The sequence below is a fragment of the Uranotaenia lowii genome, chromosome 2, assembly GCF_029784155.1.
Source record: "Uranotaenia lowii strain MFRU-FL chromosome 2, ASM2978415v1, whole genome shotgun sequence".
NCBI lineage: Eukaryota > Metazoa > Arthropoda > Insecta > Diptera > Culicidae > Uranotaenia > Uranotaenia lowii.
Genome location: NC_073692.1, coordinates 362,430,394 through 362,449,573, shown reverse-complemented (window position 1 = coordinate 362,449,573; position 19,180 = coordinate 362,430,394). Strand labels below are relative to the sequence as shown.

Genomic DNA, 19,180 nt, shown 5'->3' with positions numbered 1-19,180 from the left:
AGTTTAGACACATTCGCCCAGCTGTCGATAATAATCAACAACTTCACCAATTTAAAGAAATTGAGAAAATACCCATCAAAACTCGCTAAGACAACAAAAAGTTCGCTCTCCTACAACAACTGATGAAGCAGAAAACCGTTCGAAAATCCCGAAGACGATCCATCGATTTTGTTTGGTTTTTTTTTTTTGTGTGTTCAAATTCGCATCAAGAGGCTGAGCAGATCGAATGTCCATTTAATTTATGGCTGTCACGATGGGCGGGTTTTTATTGACAGTTTGGCGTCGCGTCGTCGTTTAATTACACGCTTGAATTTATTTATGCTTTAAAACTTTACATTCTTCCATGCATGGCATGGGTTGGCTTTTGTTATTTGCCATCGCAGTGTATGAAATCCGATAATACTTATAGGTTTACTTCACACAAACCGCAATTTAGGCGACAACAATGTCCGAAAATCGATTCGATTCGATTGATGTGATTTTTTTTCGCTGCTCTTTCCCATTCATTCGTAGATTGATCGATTCGATTGGTGTTGGAAATTATGTTGTTGTGGAGGCTGAAAATTTCTTTCATTGTTTGGACTCGGTAATTTATTGTTATTGAATTTTTATGTTATTGTTGTTTTTATGGGACAGTCACACAACTTTAATTGCCGGTTTGTTGATGCCGTGATGCTTGGTGATACTAGCTTGGTAAATTTATGAACGGCCATTGGCGCTAATCAGTAACAATTAACTTACTGAATGGGAATGTTCTACTGAGTGTTGGTCTACTCTATTGACATGGTTTTTAACTAGAAATACATCTTTAAAATTCAATAAACTGAATTGCATTGCCAAAAAAGAATCATAATTTTTAGAAAACTGTTTTCCTCAAATCTAACGATTTTTTTTGTTTATTTCCAGGTACGTTACAAACTCGTAAAACGTGTAACAACAATAAGGTAAACCTTAAAGATCAACTGAATTTAATTTTAGAGGCTTTAAATGAAGTCTTGGTAATTGCTTTTAAATCAATTTTAATTGATTTGTCACAACTAATTCTAGCAACTTAGGTAGTAAAATTTATCTTGACTCACGTTTTCCTCCCAAAGCTGAAATAATTGGATGCAAAATAGTCCAGCCAGATGAATATAGCACGTGAAATGAACCCATCTCTCGATTCGGTTCTATGGTACGTGACGATTCCAGTCGGTAATATGTTAATTGGTTTGCTCGTTGAATAAATATGTACCCCATGCAAACAACATCGGGATGGAAATGGAAGTGGAATGAACTTCACCCCAGCCCAGCTGGCATCGCAAACATTGGCGAATTTGCTATGGTGTCGGTTCCTTTTGATTCGGGCAGAGTTTCTATGTTTACTTTTTTCGAATTCGATTCCACCATTATTGCACTGGCACCAAAAGTCCGCAACCATACAGCTTATGTTTATGTTCTGAATTTAGGGTTCCGAACGTGGGCAAATTGTCCCCCTCATTGTTTGCTATCCTTATCTTGATGGTCACAGTCCATAATCCGCATGTTGGACCGACGACGATGGAAGTGAGAAAAATTTTTAGGCTTCCAAAAAGATGGGAACGTGCCAACATGGTAATTACAAGTTTGGAGCATAATTCGGGGATTAATTATTCGAGAACCTCCATCGGCGCCACATTTTTTCCACAAAGTTTTATCTACTAAAAATAAAAATGATAAAGAAGACAAAAATAAAAAAAGACAAAAATGACACAAAAATGACAAACAAATGACACAAAAATGACAAAACATGAAAACATGACAAAAAAAAGAAACAAGAACGAAACAAAAATGACACAAAATTGAAACAAAAACGAAACAAAAATAACAAAAAAAATGACAAAAATGACAAAAATGACAAAAATGACAAAAATGACAAAAATGACAAAAATGACAAAAATGACAAAAATGACAAAAATGACAAAAATGACAAAAATGACAAAAATGACAAAAATGACAAAAATGACAAAAATGACAAAAATGACAAAAATGACAAAAATGACAAAAATGACAAAAATGACAAAAATGACAAAAATGACAAAAATGACAAAAATGACAAAAATGACAAAAATGACAAAAATGACAAAAATGACAAAAATGACAAAAATGACAAAAATGACAAAAATGACAAAAATGACAAAAATGACAAAAATGACAAAAATGACAAAAATGACAAAAATGACAAAAATGACAAAAATGACAAAAAAGACAAACATGACAAAAATGACAAAAATGACAAAATTGACAAAAATGACAAAAATGACAAAAATGACAAAAATGACAAAAATGACAAAAATGACAAAAATGACAAAAATGACAAAAATGACAAAAATGACAAAAATGACAAAAATGACAAAAATGACAAAAATGACAAAAATGACAAAAATGACAAAAATGACAAAAATGACAAAAATGACAAAAATGACAAAAATGACAAAAATGACAAAAATGACAAAAATGACAAAAATGACAAAAATGACAAAAATGACAAAAATGACAAAAATGACAAAAATGACAAAAATGACAAAAATGACAAAAATGACAAAAATGACAAAAATGACAAAAATGACAAAAATGACAAAAATGACAAAAATGACAAAAATGACAAAAATGACAAAAATGACAAAAATGACAAAAATGACAAAAATGACAAAAATGACAAAAATGACAAAAATGACAAAAATGACAAAAATGACAAAAATGACAAAAATGACAAAAATGACAAAAATGACAAAAATGACAAAAATGACAAAAATGACAAAAATGACAAAAATGACAAAAATGACAAAAATGACAAAAATGACAAAAATGACAAAAATGACAAAAATGACAAAAATGACAAAAATGACAAAAATGACAAAAATGACAAAAATGACAAAAATGACAAAAATGACAAAAATGACAAAAATGACAAAAATGACAAAAATGACAAAAATGACAAAAATGACAAAAATGACAAAAATGACAAAAATGACAAAAATGACAAAAATGACAAAAATGACAAAAATGACAAAAATGACAAAAATGACAAAAATGACAAAAATGACAAAAATGACAAAAATGACAAAAATGACAAAAATGACAAAAATGACAAAAATGACAAAAATGACAAAAATGACAAAAATGACAAAAATGACAAAAATGACAAAAATGACAAAAATGACAAAAATGACAAAAATGACAAAAATGACAAAAATGACAAAAATGACAAAAATGACAAAAATGACAAAAATGACAAAAATGACAAAAATGACAAAAATGACAAAAATGACAAAAATGACAAAAATGACAAAAATGACAAAAATGACAAAAATGACAAAAATGACAAAAATGACAAAAATGACAAAAATGACAAAAATGACAAAAATGACAAAAATGACAAAAATGACAAAAATGACAAAAATGACAAAAATGACAAAAATGACAAAAATGACAAAAATGACAAAAATGACAAAAATGACAAAAATGACAAAAATGACAAAAATGACAAAAATGACAAAAATGACAAAAATGACAAAAATGACAAAAATGACAAAAATGACAAAAATGACAAAAATGACAAAAATGACAAAAATGACAAAAATGACAAAAATGACAAAAATGACAAAAATGACAAAAATGACAAAAATGACAAAAATGACAAAAATGACAAAAATGACAAAAATGACAAAAATGACAAAAATGACAAAAATGACAAAAATGACAAAAATGACAAAAATGACAAAAATGACAAAAATGACAAAAATGACAAAAATGACAAAAATGACAAAAATGACAAAAATGACAAAAATGACAAAAATGACAAAAATGACAAAAATGACAAAAATGACAAAAATGACAAAAATGACAAAAATGACAAAAATGACAAAAATGACAAAAATGACAAAAATGACAAAAATGACAAAAATGACAAAAATGACAAAAATGACAAAAATGACAAAAAAGACAAAAATGACAAAAATGACAAAAATGACAAAAATGACAAAAATGACAAAAATGACAAAAATGACAAAAATGACAAAAATGACAAAAATGACAAAAATGACAAAAATGACAAAAATGACAAAAATGACAAAAATGACAAAAATGACAAAAATGACAAAAATGACAAAAATGACAAAAATGACAAAAATGACAAAAATGACAAAAATGACAAAAATGACAAAAATGGCAAAAATGACAAAAATGACAAAAATGACAAAAATGACAAAAATGACAAAAATGACAAAAATGACAAAAAATGACAAAAATGACAAAAATGACAAAAATGACAAAAATGACAAAAATGACAAAATTGGCAAAAATTACAAAACGACAAAAATTACAAAATCGTCAAAAATTGCAAAAATGACAAAAATTACAAAAATGACAAATATAACCAAACAACAAAAATTACAATAATATTACCAAATTGACAAAAATGACAGAAATGTTTTAATATTTTGTGCCAATTTTTTTTATTTTTCAATAAATTTATACCAAATTGGGGAAATTTATTTACGACAAAATTATCCATCGATTAAGTCTAATTCAAATGTAATCGGCCAATCCAATTCCGTTCAAATCATGCGAACAAAAGCTTCCCGTACACACATGTTTGCGAATTATCAAAATGGTGAGATGTGATTTATGTGAATCTATAACGTCGGATTTAAAAACCATAAGAAACCGGAATCTGAGCGAGAATATGAATATTACAAACAAGACGATAGTCAATAGTACAATCCGTTACATTAAACATTAACATAGAAAAATATAAGCTATTTTCAGAGAAAAGTCTTGTTTTCTGTCAAATAGATTTTTTTTTCGATTATAGTCGTTTTACCATCTTTATGGCATTCGCGTCTTTATCAACGTGGCAGTTGGCGGATCGTTATTGAAAAACTAATCCGGTACGGTTCGATGTTTGCTCTTGGGCTCGAACTCGTGGACATCGGCTCAGGAGACAACAGACTTGCCAACTGAGCTATATCACAAGCCCTGTCAAAACTTGATGGTCAAAACCGACTTACACGTTAATTCGGTATATCACAAGACGAGATTAAAATTTTCATGTTGACTTTTTTCTTAAATTATAGAATAATTTGCACCGGAGGTCTTTGTTCAAATTTTTATGTTGTACCTTAATAAGGTTGCCAGAATTTTTTCAGCACGTATCCAGACTGGTAAAATCCAGGCTATTTTATCTATAAACCTGGCAAAATCCAGGCATGAGCTTTCAAAATTGTGGACATCAAGATCAAGAAAAAAATTGATATAAAAATTTTTCATCAAAAATTATTAGCCGAATTTATATTGTATTTTAGGCTTTCAAAAAAACCTTTCATGATTATTTTTATGAAACTTGCTCAAAAAATTTCGTTTTGGACGCAAAAAAAAAAGTTAAAACACAATTTGTTTTTAAAGTTTGATTTGGGAATAAACCCGGGCAAGATCCGGGGTTTTCCAATGGAATCCGGGCAACCGGGCCGGACCGGACTTTTTCAAAATTTTATATTAAGTATCCAGGAAAATTCTGAAAACCCGGGCAATCTGGCAACCCTAGTGTATGTTGATAATCCACCATGGGTGCATGGATACACCGCAGTTTTATTAAAGTATGCATTAACAAAAAATTTTAAGATAATTCGCAGATTCCATACCCGACACCCTGGCTTCTTATGAATTGCTATGAAGTGAATGTATTACAGGTCAATGGAAGAATTTATATGGGAAAACAATTTAAACAGATTCACAACCAGTTAAAAATGTTTAACATTTTCAATGTTATAGATTTACAACAGATTTGTCGGCATCCGTGAACGAAAGTTCTTATTTAAATAGTCGGAGCATCAAAATGTTAGCCCAAATAGAACAATCTTACCAAGTTTTAGGCTTTGAATCCTGCGTTATCCGTACGCGGAGTGCGTTGATTATTTATCAGTGGGCATCGATTCGGCATGATCACAATTCTTGGTTCTCCTTTTGATAGGTTTAAAAATTGATAGCATTCACACATCATCGACCCAAATAACCAAAAGCCGTATGGATACTTAATCTTGTTCATTAAAAATTCACATTTGGCTGAATAAAAAGTACCCGAGAGAAATAAAAACTGTTTCCTGTAATTGCTTCATTAGGACTTCTAAACAAACATAAAAAGTCTTAATGGGCTTGTGGTATAGCTGAGCCGATGTCCGCGAGTTCGAGCCCAAGAGTAAACATCGAACACAGTTGTACCGGATAGTTTTTCAATAACGATCCGCCAACTGTAACGTTGATAAAGTCGCGAATGCCATAAAGATGGTAAAACGACTATAATCGAAACAAAAAAAAAATAAAAAGTCTTAATAAGAGGCATAGAACATTTTTGTGCGTTCCAAGTACTTTCAAGATTCAGGATTCAATTTGGCCCATCGTTCTTCGTTACGAACTTCATGCCTTTTTTTTTGGTTCCATTCAAAACTTCTAAAAAAAAAAATTCGTTATTGACACAAAAGTAAAATAATTAGTAAAACAATGTTTTTTTCTATCCTGTTTCAACTTGCCCAGAAATTTATCTTTCCCTTTTCTATAGTAGAAACAGTTCCTCGAATCTTCATTGTCGTAAATGGGACAAAACTTTCAACTACATGGAAGCGCTATCTATTTTTGAAACTGAAATTGGACACAGAAAGTGAGAAAATACATCACCAAGAACAACTTAAAATTGAAAATCAGTCACGTTCAAATTCAATTTCTCTTAGTTTGTTTTGGAAAATATTGGTGAACAGATACGAATTCATACATTTTTTAAATATCGACTGCTTTGAAAAGACCAGAATTCTAAGTTTATTTTACATTGATGTTCAAAATCAACGTGGTGGAAAGAGTGGTGATGAGAAAGAAGGTTTTTCTTCCTAAACATAGTTCCTATGACAAAATTGACGTCATTACCAACAATTTTTGCGACTCATTTTGCTTAGGATAAATTAAGCTCCCTGAATACGAGGCGTCGCGATGCAGGCTTTGTTCTTCTTCTTCTTCTTCTTCTAACACCAACATGGCCAAAACTTGTATGCATCCTGGAAAATGAAAAACTTGCGTTCCTCATTTTTCTTTTCAACATAGTATCTGATACACAGAACATGCATTGCAGATACTACTACGGCCAGGCCAACCATGTGATGAAAACGCAAAAGATACAGGAACAAGGGAGAGATGAAGCGTGGAGTTCCCTGCCAAACGCTTCTTATGATTATGTAGGGTTAGGTTATAAAGTGATAATGTTTAAAATGTACAGTTGAAATCAGAAATAAAAACAAAAAAATGGATTGATCTCACCAGAAACTTCTTAGGTTGACGCTTATCCAGGCAGGTCTGGGAAGCTGATCTCTTCTATCAGTATTTTTGAACCGGTGATTCCTGTTCTCCTACTCCAGTAAAATCCCATTCGCCACTTGTCACTTCGTACCCCAAATTTGTTCCCAAATTCGCTAAAATCAACGTTCCTGGAAATTTACTTTTCCTTGAGCTTTTTTATGATTCATCGGTCGTTACGTGTAGACGTGGATGCTCTCAGTACAAGGTTCTTCGTTATTTCCAATCAGCTCTGGCACAGGCTCCAACTGTTGCAGCGAACAGTAGACATCATCCACCAATTTTGGCAATAAATAAATCTTGTACGCCTCAAAACATCAACATTTTTCAACACAAAAAAAAACAATTTATAAGTACATATATTTTTTCCAGGAGTTAAAATTAGCAGCAAAAAAATTCACAACTGTCGTTTACAGACCGCGTCGCGATGCAGGCTTTGTTTACGTTTTTTTTCTTGTTTTTCTCTTCGAGACGAGCATTAGTGTGCTTTCTTTTGCACCACCTTATTAAAAGTGTACTGTAGTGAATAGAAGTAATGATTAATATAAAATTAGATGTAGGAAAAAGAAACATATGTCTGATTTTTTGAACAAACACGACTTGATAATTTATATCAGTGGGGAAAAGGAAAATATACCCAGTGATAAACAAAATTAGTAGTTATTTATGACAGAAAAAGACAAAAAAGAATGATTGTAAACGTGAGAATGTAGAAAAATATCAGAGAAAAAAGATGGATCGTCAAATAAGTACAAGTACTGAAAAAAAGGTTAGGAAAGGCAGTTTGAATGAGATTGAAGTAGAAAACAGATGCAGAATTATGTATGTGATGTAGGCCAAAGAAATGAATATAAATCTGGGAGAAATGTGGATGCAGCAAGACTACTGGATACGCCAAAGGCGCGGTTAAAGGGAGGTCAAGCTCCCGAATAATAAATTGGAGGTAAATACGGATTTTTGTTAACATATTCAAGAGGAGTCAAAGCAGATGCATTACACAAAAAAAAAACTAAATGGCGCCTTTGTGCTGGTTTACAAGTGTAACGCCTATATATTTCAGTAAGCTCGGTCAGAAAATGTCGAAAACTGAAAAAAAATGAAAATTGATAAAAATTTCCGTATGTGCAACATATAGCTTCTAACTTCAGCTTTCTCATGCACTAAGTGAAATTTTTTTCGAGCACTGATGAACAGAGTTATAGCAAATTTCCTGAAGCATGTTTTTTCAAAAAAAAATATTTGGACTTAACATAACTTTAAAATAACTGATTGTAGCTGAAAATTGTCTGAGAAACATATTTGAGTCACATTATAGGCTTTTTAAAACTATAAATTTTAAAGAAATCAGTTGAGAAACAAGAAAGTTTTAGCGAAAATAGTGTAAACCGTCATTTGACCGCTCGCGGTATGAATAGGTATACCACATGCGTTATTCGAAAACCACAACACTTAGAAAAATTTAAAAAACGCAAAAATACTTGCATTTTGAAAATAAAAATAGTCCTGTCGTTAAATTTGCGAAAAAAAACATATATAAGGTGTAATCATCATTCAAAGTTCAAAAACCGTAATTTGACCGCCTCCGGTACGTTTAGTGTTAAAAAATTCCGAAAAAGCTTATAAGAACTCGATATTTCGAACACATCGCAATTTGGAAGTACAAGCCCCTTGAGAGGGGCAGTATTTGAATTTAAGTAGAAACTCCCTGAGAGGAGCAGTACTCGATTGAAAGTTCAAACCTCCTGAGAGGGGCAGTACTTAAATTTGAGTACAAACCCCCTGAGAGGGGCAGTACTCGAATAAAAGTACAAATTCACTGAGAGGGCAGTACTCGGATGGAGGTACAAACCTCTTGAGAGGGGCAGTACTTGAATTTAAGTACAAACCCTCTAAGAGGGGCAGTACTCGAATTAAGGTATAAACCCCTGCGAGGAGCAGTACTCGAATTTGAGTACAGATCCCCTGAGAGGGGCAGTACTCGAATGAAATTACAAACCCACTGAGAGGAGCAGTACTTAAATTTAAGTACAAACCCCCTGAGTGGGGCAGTACTCCAATGGAGGTACAATCCTCCTGAGGGGGCAGTACTTGAATTTAAGTACAAATTCCCTGAGAGGGGCAGTACTCGATTAAGGGAACAAACCCACTGAGAAGGGCAGTACCAGGATGGAAGTTCAAACCCCTTGAGAGGGACAGTACTCGAATGGCGGTAAAAACCCCTTAAGAGGGACAGTACTTGAGTGAAAGTAGAAACCCCCTGAGAGGGGCAGTACTTGAATGGGTAATGCGAACGGATTCAAAATCTCTGGAAAGCTCTAATGCTAAAATGCTCTTAAATGCTGGAACTGATCCCCGTGAGGATTTCTCAAAAGCTCTGGAAAGATTCATTCATATGTGTCTAGATCTTTGAGATGCATTATTGGGCATATTAATCTGTAAAGATTGCCTGACGGAAAGTTAGGACGATGATAGTAACCCTTGTGAGGATAAGTTTTCAAGACCCTGTTTTATGGAACTTTTAATTAGTTGGATATATACTAATGAGCAATCTGTTCAATCAGTTCGCTTTCCAGGCTTTTCCGATCATTCTTTCAAAGTCTTTCAGACTTTTCTGTAAAACAATTGGCATCTCTGCATACAAACCCCGTAGACTGGCTCAAAAAACCGACCTGTGTAAAACCTCAGCTCAATCGATTTAGGGGTGCCTTGAAGCGCTCAATGTTTCGGCCTCCTGTCCCTCTAAATAAAATCGGTTAAATCTAAATTCCAACCTCGATGCCAAATGACTCAATAAAACATAAAATGTCGAAATCTGGTGTTATCTAAAAAAAAAATCAAACATTGACCACAAAATTTCAAAAATCACGTAAGGGAGTTCCAAAGGAAATCGGGAAAATCTTAATTTTGATTCCGATGCCAAACGACTTAAAAATGCACGTCGAGGTGTGGCGTTATCTTGAAAAAAAAATTCTTGCCAAAAAAAGACTTTCTGAGAAATCTTTGTTTAGCGTGAAAGTTTCATGAAATGTTGACTTTTAGATTTTCTTTGAAAATTCATTATTCAAAATGGGTTCTTTTTTTTCAGCTTCACCCAATCAGATAAAACGAAACCATTCTGCACTCAAGCGTTCAAATTTATTCAATTAAAGCCAGAATTAGATTAAAAAGTAAATCCGTCCATTTCTGTGTACTTACTTGTTCCGCAAACCTCACGTCGTCGTCCGTCGGGATCGGCTGCCAACTGCAAACGTACTGACTGTATGATTTTAATCCCCTTTTTTGCCATCTCCCCTTTGAATTTCCGGGAAACTCCATCCTGTTTGTGCTAGCTTTTTGCATATGTTCTGGGTGGCGAATGAAAAATTTATTTCACTTTGCTAAGTTAGCGTTGAGAGAATGAATAAAGCAATTTTTCTCTTGGTTTCATGGAACAAAAAATATGTTTGCTGTCAATTGCATTCACTTGTTATGTTGTTAAGCAAAAAATTTCATTTTAATTTGTTGTTGTTTCCGTTCGTAGGTGTAGAATAAATAATTGAGCATACTCATACATTATCAGAATAACTGGTGCTTTATGCGTTATGCGATTACTCAATTGGTGTTTTATTTTTTATGTAATCACAAAACATCAAAAACTTCAAATTTTCAAACGTTTTCCTTTGATTTTTCATTAAAAACAATGTTTTTTGCAACTTACCTCCTTTTCTTACTAGAACGAAAATCGCATGTTTTTGTTATTTTTTTAAATAACTGTTGAAACGAATAATTTTTCTGACTACGTGAATTTAATCAATCTTAAAACTTTTGATGTACAAGGTATGATTAACTGTGGACATTAGCTTTTAAAAGCCATATAAGTTGACGATTGTTGCAAGATGGCCCAGTTGAAGGTATATATCTTTCAAATTTGCTTAACATTGTGCTCAGAAAACATCTTAATGAGAAATCAGTACAATTTTCTGGCTTGGATATAATTTAAAAATAGGGTCTTATTATAAATTTCAAAGTATTTGAATTGATTTTATTATCACATTTTCAAGTTCAAAAATTTTATGGCCCACAAATTACTCGAAGGAGGGTTATCAAAAACGCATAAAATGTGCCCACAAAGTGCCAGCACCAAGTGTCATAATTAGCCTCCCCAAATCATGTTCCGGGATGATAAATCAGCAGAATTATTTATTTGTCTGCGGTTTTCTCACCCCAAACGGAAACTGCTTGAATGATATCGTCGTGTACAATAACATTCAGACAACAGCTCCAGAGAGCACTTCCGGGATCGATCCAAAAATAAACCGAAAAAGGTTTGAGATGTTTCAAAGAAGAGGGACTACCGAATTCTTGAAAGAACTCGTTGAAAGGCCAAGTTTTGAAATAAATTATTCGTAGCATCCGAAGCATCGCATCGAAAGCATGCTCACCACAATGTTTATGCTCTCAAACCCAATCAAACAGAAATGCGGTTTCGGTGAAGGGTGAGAAATGCGGAAAAGATTGCAAATAAACTCGTCTAAAACATGAGCCAATTTCTAGAGCGGCAGGTTTAAATCGAGAGCGTCTGACGTATCCTGTTCAAGAGTTTCTGTTCTGTATTTAAACTTTGTAGAAGAGATGAAAAAAAAATCTGCCCTAGGAAAATTGCGAAAGAAAGCTAAAACGCACCGGCACAAAATGTTATGTTTGCAATTTGGGGGTTGCAGCTTTATGAGGCAGCATGGCTAAATAAATTCGAAACACAACACACCCACCTCCCACGCTTCTTGCGTCTGTAAAACTGTTTATCTCGACAGTTTCGCCCCCAAATAACTTATTCATGAGATCAAGGAGTAAGTAGGAAAGGAGAAAAGGGATTTTTCAAGGGAATCGCTCAATAACGATAGATCTACAGGAAAAAAAAGGTTTCGAGAGTTTAAGATGTCAATACATGATATATTTTGAATTAAAGAATGAAAATTTGTTCCTTAAAAAATGTTACCAAAAGTAATATTTTGTGCACGTTTTGAAAACTTTACCATGCAAAAATGTTATCAAGTTCTTTGGGCGTTGTATTTTACAGCACTGTTTCTATTTCAGCCGTATGTGATAGAAATATTGCTTTTTTTGCATCACAGCATGCGAAAACAGAACACGTGTTGTAAAAAAAAACTTGAAGGCCACAGGTCTTGAAATTTTTTTGCACGGTAAAGTTTTCAAAATGTACATAAAGTGTCAAAATTTCTACCACTTTTTCCCAATACGAGGGAACTTGCTCTAAGTAGTTTCAAAATTTAAGCAGATGCGTTAGATTTTTTATACATGCACTCATGACCGCTTCAAGCTTTGTATGAAAATTTCAAATTGAGGCCCTTGGAGCCAAAGGGGTAAAGTGCATAATAGTTCATTTCGAGGAAACAGGATTTTAAATTGATAAGTTTGGCCATTTTCCATGTATTTTTCAAGAGTTTGTATTTTCATATCAAATGGAATGGTATGTACTAAAAATTCTGAAAATTCGAAAATAAAATAATTTAATATTGTTTAAAATGTGAAAAATTGTTTTGCATCACTAACTCAAAATCAACCATTTTTTTTCACTTATACCCCATTGGATCTGAGAGCCTCAATTCATAAATTTGTACACCTCCCATAACGTTTTTTGGTTGGTTTTACTGCCACAAATAGCAATAAATTTTTGAAAGCGATTTATTCAGTCCTGAATTAGCGCCTCAAGTTTAAATTTTGTATGGAAATGTGTATGGGAAAACAAAATTTTTCATTCAAAAATCGCCAAAAATATATCTTTGGATTTTCAGTACTCCTTTGTTCTTGCAGTACATTTCACGAATCACAATCCAATCTTTTATCCGAGAAATTTATTTTTCAAAATATTTTTTTTTTATTTCAAGTTTAGCATTTAAGCTTAAGCTTGCCGTTTTTTTCAGTTTAGCCCGGATATTAACAACAAAATTCGGAAAAGGTCGAGTCCGGCCCGGTTGTTCGGAGTTCATTAAAAAAAATCAGATTTTGGCCGGATTTATTCACTTTATTTGCCGAATCGAACGAAAAATACCAAAACGTCTTGTAATTTTTTTTTATTTATGCGACCAAAACGAAATTGTTTGAGCAAGTTAAAAAAAATCGTTATAGGTTTAATTTTATATTATACATGCAGAAAAAATCCAAAATATGAGCGCTAATAATCATAGCAGCTTTGCCTACTAGCGACACGTCGCAAACGTCGCGACGTTGAAAATAACAACGACGCAGCGCGAGTTTCCTAGGAGACTTGTAGCATGCGAATGATGGCCTAAGGATAATGTACAGAAAATAACATAAACAATGTTCGAGTACTACATCGAAATCGCCTACTGGACTGAAAAAAAAACAAACCTGCGAATGACAGGAATCTCGCTAGTAAAAAAGCGTCGCTAGTCCTACTGTCGCTATTCGGTTTGGTGCTATACACATAATAGTGTTTTTGTTTATTGGCAGTGGCAACCTAGTTACCCATGAGTTTTGCCCTAGCTGCTGTTATTGTGTTCGTATATTAATTCAGAAGTCCACTAGTTTTGCCCGAGATTTGAACCTCAAGCAGGCGGTTGCACCCCGTAAAAGTTGTCAGTGTTGGGGGTAAACATAAGTGTGAGTATGTGTGTGTATTTACATGTGTGAGTATTTGCATCGTCCCGGGTAACGATTCTGTTTGTTTATTCAGAAAAAATTTTGCCCCGCGCTTGTGGAGAAAACGAAAACGGCATTAGAAGAAAACATAATTTAAAATCTGCCAATAACTTTTGATGAAATTAGTTTTTTCATTTTTTTTTTATTCTTGTAGAGCATGTTCTGGGTTTCGACCAAACATTTCCGGATATTTTCCGGATTTTTGGTCGACGGTTTTGAAATCAAATGCCCAGATTTTGCCAGGATTTTAGGTAAAAAAAGCCCGGATTTGTACCGCCCGGATCGTGCTGAAAAAAAATTGGCAACCTTGCTTTAGCTTATTTTAAAGCTGTTTGGCCACAGGATGAAAATTCAAAAATACTCCAAAGAAGGCTTTTCATAGCCAATGAATTTGTTGATTTTTATAACATTGAAAAAAAAACATTCATAAAAAATTTTATTGATTCAGATTTTTTATTTTGGAATGGTTATAACTTTTATCACGAAATACTCGGCTTCCTCTTAGAGCAAATTCACTGGTGTTGGGAAAAAGTGGTAGAAGTTTTGTCCCTTTTTGCACATTTTGAAAATTTTGTCATGCAAAAACATTTTCAAGATCTGTGGCCTTCAAGGTTTTTAACAACACGTGTTGTAGTTTCGCATGCTGTGATGCAAAATTAGCAATATTTCTATCACATACGGCTGAATAGAAATACAACGCCCCAAGATCTTGAAAACATTTTCGCATGGTAAAATTTTCAAAATGTCAACATTTCTTCCACTTTTTCCCAACACCAGTGAACTTGCTCTTATGTTTGCAAAATATATAGCTTAAGAAGAGGATAAAACAATACTTCTGACGTAAGCTTTCATTACGTCATATGAAACAAAATGTAAACAAACAGTTTTATTACGAAAAAAAAAACTTAAACTGACAACTAGTCGCAATTCCTTTCTATTTAGAATGTTTGTAGCCTGGACTACATACTCTATGTGTGAAATACAGATTTTAATGTTGTTTTGAAAACTTTGGCAGCAGTTTTCGGTAAATTCTTAAATAAAATTCATACGACGTAATGAGAGCTCACGCGAGAATTGAAGACAAAGTTCATTGCAAGCTTATTTGAATTAATTTCCGAACAAAATTGAAACGCTTTGCGCTAATTCAGGAATCAACCAGATCATCTCAAATATTACACTGATGCTTGGTGACCTAAAAGGCATTGAAAAACATATTGGAGCAAAGAGTGATTTTTGCAGCATACACATACACTGCCGGCCACAAGTTTGGGAATACTTTCATTCAAACATGAAAAAAAAATCAGCCATAGATCAGCTATCTTTTGACATACGGCATTCTTTTTTATTTCATTTGAAATATTAGCTTAGCTTAGCTTAGCTTAATTGACTACTCACATCCACCTTAAATCATTGAACTCGAAATGAATCATAAATAGTTATAAAGAAATATACAATTCAACGCAACAAAATTTTCTCATTGTAATTAAGACACTGTTGTAGTGTATAAACATTTCGAATTCTATGATCGCTGGCGCGACTCAGTGGAACAAGTTCCTCATCGTCAATGGTTGCTACTCCGTGATTGACCGAGGCCATCAATTTTGTCCAGAGGTCAAATGAATGGTGTCTGGGATTGACAGCACATTCACAATGAACAAAACTGATGCTCTCTCTTTAAACATCAATAACGGCGCCGGCCACGTCCTAGTAGTCAATGGATAGAAGGAAAATAGAGAAAAAGGATTGAAAGATTCATAACTCATGCTTTAGGACCGAGGTCACCTCTGCATCCTAGCAAAACAATTTTGGTTTGGAAATGAGGGGTAGGATATGATTAGGAGACACTTTTGACTAGTGCGATCTAATATTATACATCCTGTTCATTTGGTCTTCCTGTATTATTTAGATTATTATTTCTATACTTTATTTTCCTGCTCATTTAAAAGTCTGTTTCCAACTATCCAAAAGCTTTTCGAAAATTTCTGTCAATGTTATTACAGTTTTATTATGATAGCCATTTTTTGAACATAATTACTTCTTGTATACACTTAATCAATTAAAACTAGGTTTTAATAGAACGAAAAATTTGAAAACACGTAATGAAACTTAAGATTTGTGACTTTTTTTTCTCTACACTCCTATGGTTTCATAGATGAACGGCTTCACTTTTTATTGCGATCTTATAGAACCCTTTTTGCAATAAAACCGAGCTTGAAACGAACAGTGCAAGATATCGTATTTTGAAAGTTCCATTACGAAAGATTCAAATTTTATCTACAATGTTTTTGAGTTCTTTTTTAAATTTCTAGTGGAACTTGGAATTCGTCGGTGAGTCTTATTTGAAACCTTGTTACAATATATCATTTAAGGCACTTGAACCAATATTCTTGTAGCTTTAAGTTCTGTTACAATGTTTTATACATGTTTTTATTCAAAAATAGTAGCTCAGATTTTCAGGCCGAACCTGAGGATAGTATTTAAATTACGTTCACTGATGTATGCTTAACTATGTTTTTTAAATACGTATAGAGGAATAGGAGATATGAAAGTAAGATACAATAACTTGGATACAATAACTTGTATCATTGGACCATTTTTGCATAAATGCATAAAATTTTCTTTAAATCCTGCTTAAATTTATGATGTGAGCACTCACAAACCAAAACATTCAAAAGAGGAATGAGAGATTAAATTCATCGGAGGATGTTTGAGCTTTTCTGATATAACATTAAGAAAACATTGCTGTTGAAATCGCTTACAGCTTTGCGCACGTAAACACCATTTCTTCAAAGTCACTGGCATTCACATAAATCAATTTCTTAAAAAAATCTCCTAGTTCTTAGTGAGAATAATACTATAACAATGTGTCTCGACAAATTTACATCATAATATTTGTGTGCCATTTAAAAAAAAAAGTTATGGTTAAGTATAATACGTCCAAAGCTTTTAATTAGGAAAAAATCCCAATCTTTAAAAATATAACAATTAATAAAAAGCATTCATTCGACCAACGATTGACTTCTCTGATTGTCTATTGTGCAAGGGATTGCTTCAAATAGTTTTGAAATATAAAAAATCGGATACTTATCTTTCGACCAGGATTTATGGTGACACACATTTCGAATATTTACAGAAATGCGAATACTTTTCGAGCATCCAATTTTCCCGTTTTACCGTCGATGATTCTTTTTGTTTTGATTCGCATTCCTCGCTTATCCCATTTCCGCCATCGCAGTCTTCAAAACTTTACGGCACAAATCTAACTTTTTGATTGATGGTTTGAGAGTCTTCAAAATTTTCCTGCCAAAAAAACACAACCGTCATCGACCTTTTTTATTTCATTTGAAATATTGTGAGAAAAACTTTCTTCGTATTTAATTCGCAAAATGTGTGTAAGTATTTCAAAAACGGCACTTGAAATTAAAACCCGATTGTCTCAGGGTGAGGTGAGCGAAATTTTGAAATTCTAGTGGCACTCGAATCCTTATTTTTTACTTATCAAAACTGCATAATCTGACAAAAAAAGCCTAAATCTGACTTAAAAGCTTAAATCTGAGAGATGTGCTCCACACGGATTCTATAGCATTGCAGGGGCCTGTCTGGAACACTGAAGATTATGTCAGTGTTGTGGATGAAAGAGTGAGCGAATGAGGTAGCAATACACTGACGACGAACTGACGTTCCAAACTGAGCGAATGGAAAAAAACGAATATGGTGTAAGTATCATATTTCCAATTATGGGAATGATTCTTTTTACAACCTGGTCATTTACTGAGCTCTACGATTATTTTTACAACATCACTGCCACTTTCTCATAAGTTCTTGGCCAATGATTGATGATTTTGGTGTCCACTGCTTAGATCCCGAAATAAAAACTATACGAAGCATGTTTATTTGATTTTTTAACCACTTTTTTGTGTTCCCAAACGCAGGAACTGAAAACTCCTATTATTGGCAATGACTTTGTTTTACAATGATTTTTGATCGGAAAGTTGATGTACACAGGCTGTGAAAGAAACATTCCCATTACATTACCAAAATGATTTTTAGATTATTGGTTGAAACTTGAAGTCAGTTTTGCTGCAAACACTCTATAAAGCACAAAAAAATAGTTGTTTTTACCTGCTTTGATAAGTACTTTTTTCCCATTTTTTTAGAAGCGCGTGCGTCTTATTTGAGTGCGGTTGTTTGACTATTGTTTGCTTACGATGCAAAAAAAAGTGATTTATTGTTATTATTTCTTTCATAACTCTTGAACGAGTTAATGATCAACTTTGGTGTCTTCAGCTTGAAGTTTCATCATAAAATAGTCTGTACAATGGTATTATTTGCAGAACATTCGGTGATACAGATGGTCCTTTTAGCTATCAGTTAAAGCTTATCTACAATTATTCATGTCTTTAACATTATCTAAAAATTTTCAGTATTTTATTTAAAAAGATGATAAAATTTCGATGCGTTTCGATGTGCTATTTTTTTGTTTCCGTTGAAAAATAATAAAGTTATGTAGCTGCTGAATATGGTTTTATATTGTTTACAAAAAATCTAATCAAATCTAACTCGAAAAATAAAAATGTTAGAAATCAGAAAAATAATCAGTCGTTTGGACCCAATTTTCAATTTTGGGACGATCTGAAGACCCCCGGCGCAAATGGTCAGATATAAAAAAATCCCAGATGTTACTCTCAAAACGCAAACATTCGCGATTTACTAAGGTGTTGAAATGGAGGAATATTGTTGAGGCGAGATTTTCGGAGGATTTTTTAGCAAACCCGATAATGATTGTGGTATAGCTAAAACTATATTTTTGGAATTATTATTAGGATTAAGATGAAGAGAATAAGAAATATGTTTCACTCACATTGGCTAACCTCAATTTCGCAACACCTCAACAATGTTTTGGTTTTAAATTATGTAGAATGATTTCTGCCTAAACGTATTTAATATTAACAATAATATATGAGTTATCAATTTTAAGGTGTAAATACTCACATTCGTAATTAAATTATACAAAAATAATGCAGAAACTGCGAAGTGCAAATGTGCCACTGTCCGACAACCTTAACGAGCTCCTTCAGAGCGCGGAATTATTTTCCTGTCTTTTCAATCGCATACTTCAGAATAAATTTACAAATTTTATATGGAAATACTCACGGTCGCAATA

At 33.1% G+C, this 19,180-nt stretch overlaps 1 protein-coding gene across 1 annotated transcript in view; it reads left to right on the top strand.

Moving 5' to 3' along the window:
* Positions 1-912: 912 nt before the first annotated feature.
* LOC129743121 (protein unzipped-like) overlaps positions 913-19,180 on the top strand; it is an 89,379-nt gene continuing 71,111 nt past the window's right edge. The window contains exon 1 of the mRNA XM_055735082.1: positions 913-944. The gene's annotated coding sequence lies outside the window, so the exon portion shown is untranslated. The remainder of the gene's footprint in view (positions 945-19,180) is intronic.